Source organism: Saccopteryx leptura, chromosome 1, assembly GCF_036850995.1.
Source record: "Saccopteryx leptura isolate mSacLep1 chromosome 1, mSacLep1_pri_phased_curated, whole genome shotgun sequence".
Lineage (NCBI taxonomy): Eukaryota > Metazoa > Chordata > Mammalia > Chiroptera > Emballonuridae > Saccopteryx > Saccopteryx leptura.
This window is the reverse complement of record NC_089503.1, coordinates 208,196,062-208,209,011: the sequence shown is the minus strand read 5'-3', so window position 1 is coordinate 208,209,011 and position 12,950 is coordinate 208,196,062.

Here is a 12,950-nt window from a genome sequence, read left to right as displayed (position 1 = left end):
CTTGTTCTTATTCAATTATTCTTCATCCACTAGCATGACTATAGAATCCCCTTTGGTAAAATGGTCAGATGGATTTAAGAACATGCTTGAGTTCACAAAGAAAGGAACTTTCTAGCCGTGTCCAACTGTTACCATCTTCTTTACCACAATTTCAAGAAAACAAATTTTTCTGTAGTGACTGTTATGAAGGATGGAATATCCTAAACTATTCCACTTTTTTTTTTCTGCACCATTTTCTCTACTGTGCCCCATGTGGCTTTACTTTGTTCAACAGCAATAGCCCTTTCTACATCTATACTGCATATCTCATCCCATTGTTCTCTGTTAGTCAGATGTAAGTTTTTTCTGGTCTCCTTTCCTATCTGCACTATAAATTTTTTTTTTTTTTGACAGAGACAGAGAGGGACAGACAGGAAGGGAGAGAGATGAGAAGCATCAATTCTTTGTTGTGGCAACTTAGTTGTTCATTGATTGCTTTCTCATATGTGCCTTGACCAGGGGGCTACAGCAGAGCGAGTGACCCCTTGCTCAAACCAGATGAGCCCACTTTCAAGCAGGTGACTTTGGGGTTTTGAAACGGGGGTCCTCCGTGTCCAATTCAACGTTCTATCCACTGCGCCACCACCTTGATCAGGCTGTACTATAAAATCTTTTAAGTTAAATATCTCTCTCCCTCTTGCCCTTTTTCTCTATAATCTGTCTCTCTGTCTCTCTCTTCCTGCCCCACCCTCCTCAATTAAACACTTGATAACAGATACAGCACCAATTGTTTGTTTACTCAACAATTATTTATTGACTGTTTACTACTGTTCTAGATGGTGGAAATACCTCTGTAGAGAAATAGACAATACCCTATATTTTCATGGAGTTTATATTCTAAAAGGGGAGATAAGCAAAAATAGTAAGGAAAAATATATTGTGGGCTACAGAGACATATTCTAAGAAGGGAAGGGAGGAGGGGATTTTGAATGGGGTTTTTGTTGTAAATAGTACTTAGGGAAGGCCTCCTTCATCAGTGGCATGTGTGTAATATAAATACAAGCATGGGCCCCCAAACTTTTTACACAGGGGGCCAGTTCACTGTCCCTCAGACCGTTGGAGGGCCGCCACATACAGTGCTCCTCTCACTGACCACCAATGAAAGAGGTGCTCCTTCCGGAAGTGCGGCAGGGTGGGTGCAGATAAATGGCCTCAGGGGGCCACATGCGGCCCGCGGGCCATAGTTTGGGGATGTCTGGTACAGCATCTCACTGTGCCATAGAGCACCATTCACTTTGTGAACAGCCCCTCCTGAGTAACACGTGCCACAGCTAGGCAGCTATACGCAGGGCCCTGCTGAACGAGGGAAGGGACAAAGTCGTGTTCATATATGGAGAAAAGAATTCCAGGCAAAGGATGCAAATGTCTTATTCAAGACAAAAGCATGTTTATATGTTTATGAATAATCAAAGACACAAGTGTGTCTGAAAGGTATTCAGTAAATATTTGGATACAATTTAAACATCATCCCAGATCAATGATGTTGATTACACGTTGATCCTCATTGAAGTTTCTAACATTCTAAAACACTAAAAGGTAATTATTCTCAGTTGTTCTTTTTCCTGTATTACATAACTCAAACTTTGTTACAGTTGAACATTTACCATCAACAAGATGGCCATTTTTTTGTGGATAAATATGGCTAGATAAAATAAACACTAATGGCAAAACAACGATAACAAAAAAACTAACTATTGACTGGCATTTGTATATTCTTATTCCTCTGGTATTTGTGAAAGATATTTCTGTGGATTTATAATTGTCCTCTTCTCATCTGTGCAGTGAAGTTGCACAACACATGGTGAATTAGTCTAGGCATGAGAAAATAAGTAAGAACATGCCATTTGCAAATATTAGTGGCTTTGAATTCCTTTCTAGATAGTTACATTCTGAAGCATCTTATTAAAAAGTATTTCTACTTCTGTGGAAAGATGCCCAAGTCAGAAGCAATTCAAAAGCATCTGCGCAGTGATTGAAAAATAAATATTGCTGTGGTTTCTTTAGAGTTGATACTCTGTTTCTTCTCATCTGGGACTTTTAGCTCAATCCAAACAAAAGGGATGTTTTGCAGAGAGAATAAAAAAAGTCCTCTGAGCTTTTTCAGAGACACTGTCTGCTTTAACCCTTTTCAAGTTCAAGTATTAGCTCCCTCTTTCTCCAACCCCAAATATGTTCTAGGGGAATTGTAATTCTTTGTTCCAGTCCCAGAATGTTCTGTTTCTCCAAAACAGAGCTTTAAATGTCAACAACACAAACTAAGGCACCAGCTTTAAAGCAAAAATAACAGCCGGTCCTCTCTAGCCTATACTTTGGGATATTGAATTCTAAGTGTATTGTGAGCAACTGATTTCAACAACCAATTACTGCTTCAAAGACACAATAAAGACTAAGTAAGAAAGCATCATCCACCTCACATTTCTGAAGTATATGTGCTCTGTGTGAGAAGCGTTGAACCGAACAACCTCAGCAGGGTCCTAGCCTCCTGGTTATTCAACATTAATTTCTTAATGCCTGCTTGGGCTTGCTGATGAGTGGCCTGTGTCTCGCAGGTATTCTGCAGCATTGATTTCCAGCCTTGGAGTGAGCTACTATTTGTTTGTTTTCTCTGTGCATGGTTTAACACAGTTGGATGATTGAAGGAGGGAAAGAAAGCTCCAGTAGATGGGCCCTCTGTGAGGCTTCTGTTTACGAAGACTGATGTAAATGCACATGTTTTTTTTTTTTAAAAGGCTGCTATGCTTTCTTCTAGATACAAAGATCACTGTGATGAAATATTTTCAGTGGATATAAGAGGTCCCTCTAATTTATTTAGTAGCAGGAATATTTTATTCATGTATTTTTCCAAAACATTTCCTAAGCCAGTTCAATGTCTCTTTTGTAGGTTTGCTGTCCTATAATATAGTGCAATCACTTTGAGCGAAATTGTCATTGTTTCCGTTCCTTTGTATTTTTATCTGCTAGAACACTGAATGAATGCTCTACATTTTCTTACTGCTCCGGGTGGCATGTAGGCAGCAGTAAGTGTTTTACTATCTGAAAACTGTTGTCAAGTATAAAATTACTTAGAAATGAGCAAAGTACACAAACAAAACAATGTCTATTTCTGAGTAGTATTCATTTATTGTGAATGCTCATGTTTCTCCCATCTGTCATTTTATCTTCATCAATATTACAGATTTTGCCATTAAAATATAGAGATTTATTATATACTTTAAAAATTATCATCTATAATCAATATTGTATTTAATTAGAAATTATTGCCCATACTAATATATAGAAACTGAAAATATTCATCTGGAAAATTTCTTTTTAAAGAGATTTATTTTTTTAAATCTTAATTGCTTCAAAAGTAAACATTTTATTGAAAAATGTAATAAAGTTTTATATCAATACATAGTAATCTTCCTGAGGGCTCTCTAAATATAATTCCACTTTCAAATATATTAAATAAGTAATTAAATATGCACATATATTTCTGAAAACCAAAAATGATATAATAAGTACAAATCTATATTTTATATTCAGAGAATACATATTCTATAGGTTCAAATAAAATAATTAAAACTTCTTATTAAAAAGTGTAAATTGTCCTCATGGTTTCAGAGAAGTATCTCCATATCTGAATATTCTTCAGAAATGTACTAATATAGCTTTCTAAAGTCAGTGTCAAAATATTTTTAGATAAAACTTAAAAATTTTTCCAATCTACCAATCTAACAAATTCATATGTTGTCATGACAAACTAGAAATTGGATATAATTGGGTATTATGCCCACTGTGTTAGATTTATCACCTAGTCAATTGGTCAACTAATTTTTTTGAATTTCATAAAGTGTTGTGGCAAACAAAAGATAGAAGAAAGACTTCATCTTCTAGTGACCATTCTGAACGTAATTTTAGATCTTAAAGCAGAAGAAATATCACTGTGATCTGACTAATTATTAAGCTAACAAAAAGCCAACCAATAAATCAGATGAAGATTTCAAAAGCCTCCGCATATTTGATGATTTTTAAAATTAATTTTGCATAATGTTTGTGTCATCTGAATATATGTTATGAAAAGCTATTAAATGGATATGAACTTTAAATGGCCTGTTGACATAGTTAGGCAGTTTTACTTGTTTCCATAAAATGTTGGTCAATAGGTTTATTAATTCAGATCACCACCCAATTTTTCTTATGATTATTAAAACACTGACAATAACAATAACAACATTAAAAAGAAGCCACTAAAATTAGATGCACCTTTGTGCTTTTCTGCCTCTGAAGGACACAAGTGTTTGGGTGTAGAGAAGAAAGAGAAGGCTCATACACAAACCCATCATAGCACAGTATTATAATTATAGACTTATTAAAATGAATTTCATTTTTAATGGTCAATCAATATGCAAGAGACCATTTCTAATTATCCTGCAAATTTTTCGCATCTGTGACTAATGTTACTGTAATACATCTTTGCCAATCAACTCACACCATTTCTAAACACTGCTTATTTGTATCTTCGTCAGTGTTCACTGTAATTTTACACACAGTTTCCTTTACAATTACTTTTCATTTACTTTACATACATAGCTATTGCTTTTTTACTGGAAAATCATAGAGAATTGGAATCAGACTTTCATAACCTCTGAAATAAAATTGTGTTGTGTTTAGTTTATTCTTGTTTTTAGTTTTAGAAGCATAACTAAACACCACTCATACATATAATGAAAATCCCCCAAAATATGGTTAAACAATCCATTAAAATAAAAAATATTTGAACATTGTTAAGTCAGTATGTGAGGTGACTGTACAACCCAAAGCTCTGAAATTTATCATCTGTTACAAGCCTGGCAATGGTGTTTTGGGAGAGAGAGAAAGGCATTATTTTAGATTAGCTCTCTAAGGTCCCTTGCAAACCTGAAATTCAAGGAAAAGAAAAGCAAATTTCAGTATTAATAAATAAACAAAACCTTCCTGTGGGTACTTCTCCTTTCAAAAAGGGAATAAAAGCATAGCTTTGTACCAGGCAAAATAAATCTCTAAAGTGTTCCCTTATGCTTGTAAAGAATAATGAGAAAAGAAGCCACATTTTTCAAATTGCTATTTGCGAAGAGAAGGGCATTCATCTCAAAGTTTCTGCCATTTTTCGTATTACTAATAGATACAGTACTTATGGTCATGAGGAGTTAGGTAAAGTTTAGTTAGGCTCCTTAATGATGTTTGGGATTTGTAAAGAAAGGTCCAAGATTTTGTTTGGCACAGAGGAAAGATGGCATAGAGGAAAGAGAGACCAGAATAAATGAGAAAAGCTATAAGAAACTTTCCACTCTGGAAACAGCCCTGGTGAAACGAGTTGAGAGAACTAAGGAGAGAAACTGCAAGTCACATACCCTGTGGTCCAAATGCCTGTAAGACTTCTAAGAGATTTTAAGACTTTTTTTTACATGTTTCTTAAATGAATTGCTTGAGTGAATATAACCCCTGTATTCATCCCTGATAATAGCAAAACTTATAACAAAGAATGAGCATAAGAATTTTTTTTTTGGAAGGGTTGGATCTACAGTGGTTTTCAGCAGAGCAAAAGTGCAAAAACAAGTAGGCACATCTGGAAGTGAGCTACAGTAAATATGTAATATTTACTAGAAGTACTGTACAAAATCAAAGAGGCTGCTGAGAGCAATCTAAATACCTTGAATATCTTTAAAGATATTGAAAGACATGCGGACTTCCATTTTTTTTATAATTATGATCACGTGACAATGGAGGAAACTAGGAATATGACTTTGTGTTATAATTTAAATCTTCCCTGAGCACAAAAGGACACTTTTTAATTTCAAAACTGAATAATTAAAGTAGAGATTTACTAAGAGGCTCTCTATATACTTTCAAATTTAGGGGTATTGGTATTTCATATTTATATATTCTTTCAGTTCAAAAATTCTGGAATAAATTTGTACAATGCTACAAAAGAAATTTTAATCTTAGAGAACATTTATAGATAAGAAAATATAACTAGAAATTACTTTGCCCTGGCCAGTTGGCTCAGTGGTAGAGCGTAAACGTGGTGTGAGATGTCCCAGGTTCAGTTTCCATCAGGGCGCACAGTAGAAGCGACTATCTGGTTCTCCACCCCCACCTTTCTCTCTCTCACTTTTCCCCTACTATAGCCATGGCTCAATTGGTTTGAGCACATTGGCAGTTGTGTAGGAGGCTCCATGGAGCCTCTACCTCAAGCACTAAATATAGCTCAGTTGTGAGCATGGCCCCTCTGACGGAAGAGCATCGGCCCCAAACAGGGGTCGCAGTGTAGATCCCAGTGGGGGCACATACAGGAGTCTCTCTATCTTGCCTCCTCTCACTTGGAAAAGAAGAAAAGAAAGTATAACTATTTTAAATATATATATGAAAGTTGTCTGTGAGATCCAGTTCTACCACTTTTCTGGACACTGTCTCCATTACAGCCCTGACTCCTTTCTTTTCTTACATCACAAGAACACCCACACTGTCACTTCAGCTTATATATATGCCAATGACCAGAGCAAACAACAGGGTCAAGCCTGATGACAATGCTGTGGGAACAAATCTACACAGTACAACACAGTCCTTGTTGACCAACAGCCTAGTCTGTCTTTCAAGAGGATGTGGGCTTGGGGATTTCTTTTATTAAAAATGTGTGGGCTACACATTTTATTGGAATATTTGATTTTATGTCTCCCGGATGATTGTCATTTTATTAGCTTATTTATTCCCAAGACCCATTCAGGCATGTGAGAGACATTTATTTATTTACTTTTAGGGAAGAAAATGTTGCCTAATTGTTGAACTGTAATTTGTGTTGGTGTCTATACTACAAATACAAAATATTTGTGGCTTATTATAATTTTAATGTTAGCATGCTTAATAATCCATCTCTGTAAATGTTTAATATAACTTTGTTTTCCTTGTTCCTAAAGGCAATCTCTTGTACATATTCTTTTTAAACTCTATTTTTTTTTGTGTGTGTGTGTGGCAAGAAACAGAGGGAGTCAGAGAGAGGGACAGACAGACAGGAAGGGAAAGAGATGAGAAATATCAATTCTTCATTGCGGTTTCTAGTTGTTCATTGATTGATTTCTCATATGTGCCTTGACCGAGGGGCTCCAGCAGACTGACTGACCCCTTGCTCGAGCCAGTGACCTTGGGTCCAAGCTGGTGAGCTTTGCTCAAACCAGATGAGCCCGCGCTCAAGCTGGCGACCTCAAGGTCTCGAACCAGGGTCCTCCGCATCCCAGTCTGATGCTCTATCCACTGCGCCACCACCTGGTCAGGCTCTTGTACATATTTTTAAGAAAATTTCCACTCAGAGGTTAATACCTACATTCATGTTACTGATCACAAGTTCAAATAATTACAATGAGAGCTTTAAGAAATATCTGTTTAGCCTGACCAGGCAGTGGCGCAGTGGATAGTCCTGTTGGACTGGGACGCAGAGGACCCAGGTTCTAAACCCTGAGGTTGCAGGCTTGAGCACAGGCTCATCTGGTTTGAGCCCTAGGTCACTGGCTTGAGCAAGGGGTCACATGTTCTGCTGTAGCCCCCCCCCCCCCGCATCAAGGCACATATGAGAAAGCAATCAATGAACAACTAAGGTGCTGCAACGAAGAATTGATGCTTCTCATCGCTCTCCCTTCCTGTCTCTCTGTCCCTATCTGTCCCTCTCTCTGTCTCTGTCACAAAAAAAGGAATATCTTGTTCAGACAAAACTATATCAATTGTAGCTATACCATTAAAACAAGTATTAAAAGAATGAATATACACATCCTCCTGGATAACAGAGGTTACCATACATAGTTAGTTCATCATAGATTAAATTTATTTCTCCTAAAACTAAATTTTTGACCTTTATGAAGCAAAATTTACAACAGTTATTTATTTTAATTTACCTAATTGTGGTAAAAGTAATTATTTTAAATGATTTTTTAATGATTATTGTGAGAAAAGAAAAAAAGAAATGTAAAGTTCTTAGCACAGCATCTGACATGGGTACAAATAATACCGATGGCTTGTACAGCTGAGGTTATTATAATTATAACAACTAGTGCTTAGCTATCTCTGAATTTTTGTTAGGCACTCTGCTAAACAACTTAATAAGTTTGTTTCATTTATTTACATCTCTACCCACCACCTTTCCCCACCAGAAAAATATAATAACAAAAAGAAAGAAAGAAAAAGAAAAGTCCTTAGGTAGGCAAAAATTTTAGTCTCATATTACACATAAAGAAACAGGTACAACAGAGATAATTGGCCAGGTTTACATAGCCATTTAATGGATGAGATGGCTTCCCTGATAGTCTGCATTAAAATTTCCCCTGGGCAGAGTGTGTCAATATTTAGTTCAGGAACACCCTGTAGTGTCCTTGCATATATCAATAACTAGCAAAAAAAACAACAACAGCCTTATTCATTTAGCCTGCCAGCAGAAGTCATCTCATCATAGACTTCTAGGAGGCTACCAGCAATTAATCAGAGTTTGTTTTCAATTGGATATATGTTTATCATCTGACTCCAAAAAATCTAATGCTATTAATCAACACCATTGTATAACTAGTAACTAGCCCATTAGTTCCAGCTCAATCCAACTGGACTCTACATTTGGTTGAGTTCCAGGTGGGATTTTATAATTATATAGCATGGGGAGTGGGAAAAGAAATCATTGACTTAGTCATGTGTAAGGGTAACAGGATCAGTCCTCAAGTTTTAAAATAATGCTTTCTACTTATTGATCTTAGGTAGAGGTGATAGGAAGGTTTCTGGTGGCAAGGGTAGGGGAGGAGATGAAATAGTTTTAAAAAAATTATAGATTTCTCATGGAATTATTCTTTTCTAGTTAAAAGAACTAGAAGAAAAACTAAGTCAATGTCTTTTCAAGGAAATAAAAATTTTTTTTACACATTTAGAAGACCAAACCAAAGGAAGGTCATCAAGAACAGTCCATACAACAAAATAAGAGTCTGGAAGCATTGCAGATGTATCAGATGTATTAGAACAGATGTCAGGGGTACTATTAAATACAATATTGAAATGTTTATTTTCCTAATTTAATTCCATTCTCCAGAAATTGTATGGTGCACTTGTATAAACATATGTAATGGTCTGAGGTTGGTATTTAAATTATAGAAATAAGTCTGTGAAGGGATTGGTGCTCAGTTATTTTTGTAACATTACAATTTATGATCTGCTCTCTATTATGGCAGTGAATGAATCCAGTCTTAAAAGAAATAGTAGCATTTCAATTTATTATCTTAATAATACCAGAAAAGGTTTCTGGCACACATACTCCTTTTGTCCCTATGAAAGAAATATAAAGAGTTTCCAAATTAAGAGAAAAGGTATCTGATCTTTTGAATATGCATAGAATACAAAGTGAAATGCAAGTCCGTAGACAGATGCCTTTGGTGTCCTGCACCATGTGCAATGGGCCCGTCTCTGATTTCAGCTCTGGTTACTGTAGACAGTGCCTGTGACCTCCAATTCATCACTAGTTGATGGAATCCTGTTTCTAGCATCATGGTATTTGTACGTCCTGCCGTCTTCTCACTCAGGGACCGCTCTGATCATGTGGGAACCCACTCGGTTCATAGACAAATGTATCTCAGACATGAATGTACTTACAGCCCACTGATAAATCATTCTGGGGGCAGGTATGATTTCCCAATGGCCACAGATGAATTGAGTTCATGTTACCTACCATGGCAACTTTGACAACTGCAGCCTTGTATGCAATTTTTCTCCTTTCTGTCTCACTCTTCTATTTCTACTTCTTAAGATCACTTTCCAAATAAGCTACCCACACCTGAATTAGGTGCTGTTTTAGAAGAGTACAAATTAAATCAGAGGATTGTATATTGTCTTGGATAACCAGTGACTCTTTTTTTTTTCATAAAAATAAAATGAAAACTTTTTTACTTTTATACTTTTTTTGTTTTTTTAAAATTTTATTAATATTTGTTTTCTAGTTTCTATCCCAATTTCTTGTACAAGTAAGTGCATGTGTGAATTTCTTTTTGTTAAGCAGCTTTATTTCAATCATAAAAATAAGAAAAAGATAAAATTGAAATAAATATTTATATGACCTTTTCATTTTTTTTACCTCTTATGCCAGTCCTCCATATGCTTACTTGTTCCACTGAAGCATATATGGCCACATGGACTTTATCTAAACCTTGTAATGTTTCCCTAAAACATAGAAGAATTCCTTGCATCTTTGTGATGTTCTAAAGATGTTACCTTTAATAGACAACATTACAACTGTTCAAAGAAAACATATATTTCCCATGTTTGGCTTTTGTACATCGCAGGGGAAAATTGTCATCTGTTTGTCAATCACTACCACTGATTGTGTGCAAAGATGAACAACATGTGCAGAAAATATAGTATATTATTCTGCACCGCTGTTTGACAAACCATGGTCTGTGGCTCAGCTGCTCCACTGCTGTTTTAGGAAAAAGTTTCAGGGCACTCAGCCACCCTACTTGTTCATATCTTGGCTATGGCTGCATTCATTCCACAAAAGGCAGAGTTGGGTAGTTGCAATAGAATCAGAGTGGCACGGAAATAAAAAATATTTACTATCCAGCCTTTTAAAGAAAAAGTTTGCTGACCTCTGTCCTATGCTATAACTCTGAGATCTCTTTTGTACTTATGTTATTTCTACCCGTCAGTTTTTATGTTGTAGCAGAGAGAGTTATGGATTTCTATCCTATTGTCCAATTGCCAAATGTAAGAACACTTCTCTTTTATATAATAATGTCCTCCAAGGTAGGGAAACTGAAACATCTGTGACACAGAGGACCTTCCAAGATAAAAGTAAAGTAAAATTGTGACTATTTAACTACCCTTGAAGTTTCACTATCCCTGGTCAATGGTCCCCGTGAATGCTCTGATGAAATCTCCTAATAGAGAATTTGTGTCTGGGAGTATATTCAGTTGACACCATACTCATGCTACACATTCAGCATCCAACATAGCATAGAAACCAAGGCTGTGGTCTTTCCAGACTGCTCTGAGACAATGATTGATTTCAATGTGGTTACTATAGTGGGTCTTCTCTCTTGGGTAATCTCTGCTCTCGGCTGATCATAGCCATGGATGAGTGTTTCTCAGAGTTTCCTGCTGTCTGAGTCTCACTTCTTTCACAAGTGTCAGATATGTGTTGTTTTCCAAAGTCTTCTCTGCCTAACCCTGCTTCCTTTCCCCTTTATCTACTAAAACCTTTTCTCCTAACCAATATCTTGCATGTCTATTTCTGTCTTGGCATCTATTTTTGGAAGACATAAACTTACATACCCGGTCTGTTCTTATTTTCATTTGCTATATGTTATTTTCCCACTCAAAACAAACAAACAAATAAAAAAAACAAATGGAAAATGAAAAGGTATATAAAAATAAAACATATTTAGAGAGGTGCAGTGTCTGAAAATGATCTATCAGACTATAGCTTAGGAGATCTGTTGGGAGATAATTTTCATTAGTGCTTTGGGTTTCTATGTGTCTTATAAGCAGAGACGTGACTCTGCCACATTTTTCTAAGCTACATTTTCAAGGCTAAAAATGAGGAGAGTTTTTTCATGTGAGGCAGATTGCAAATGTGACTACTGTTCAGGACAGTATTTTCTCCGAAGCAAACAGTGGGCAAGCTTTCTAGAAGGTCCTTTAAAGACTGGAGAGTCCAAAGTTGATATTCCTCAGTTGTGACACCAACCAACTGTATGAGCAGTGTCTACCTGGCAGGCTCTGCATTGCCCCATGGGACATCGGGAACGAGGAGAAATAATGCAAACATGTAGCTCATGCTCTTTGCCGTCTGAGGAACAGAAAAGTCTTTTTTTTTTCTGACCCAAGAGTCTCTTTACAAAAATCCATGAAACTGTGACAGACTAACTTTTTCCCATGGCAAACTTCTCAAACCCTTCCCCATTCTTAAAAAAGAAAAAACGTCTAATCAAGAAATTTAATTCAAAGAAAAAGATGAAATATTTTGCAGAATTATTGTATGTAGAAGAAATAACCATTAAACCTTCATTCCCCAAGTAATAGTTTTGCTCTCTTACCTCAGTAATATACTTTTTCATTGAAATTTATACTTTAAAAAAATTATTTTTATTGAATTTCTTGATTAATAAAATTATGTCAATTTCAGGTGTTCAATTTCATAATACATCATCTGTATATTGTATGTTTACTATCTCAGGTCTAGTCTCCTGTCATCAGCATTTATTCCCCAACCACATGATTTCATCTCTATGTGGAATCCAATGAACAAAATAAACTAACAATTACACTGTAAAACTCAATAGACTCGTGAAAGCCATTTCTAGTTGTAACCTGAGAATTCAGGAAGGAAATAAAAATACATTTGCCAGAAATTCAATGGAGATATCACTTGATTATGTTTTCAACATATTTTTATCAAGCAGTGTGCTCATTGATATAAGTAAATAGGTCACTTAAGTATTCTTATTCCCTCAAAATTTACACCATTACTTTACGAGAAAGCCGGTTTGTCGTTTAAATTATGGATTGAGCAGTCAGCAGAGATTAAATACAGAATTCAGCACCTCATATAGGGGTGTCTTCAATTACCCTTTGGCAGTCCAGCTATCTGTATGTTCTACTCATATTCAGCTCTGATGATTATTTTATGCTAATAAGATAATACTATGTAGTTTTTACAGAGACAGGAAAAAGCAAAATTAGTCTGGAGAAGCCTGTGCTGCTGTGTAGATTGACTGAATATGGTCCTTGGGGGATGTGATTATCAGAGAACTGAATCATCATTAGGATAATTAGTGTACTTGGCAACTGCATTAGTGGAATTATTGTCATTGCTCACAGCTTGTCAATGCAACACTTTTTGATATGCTAAGATTCATTTTTATAAATTCAACTGA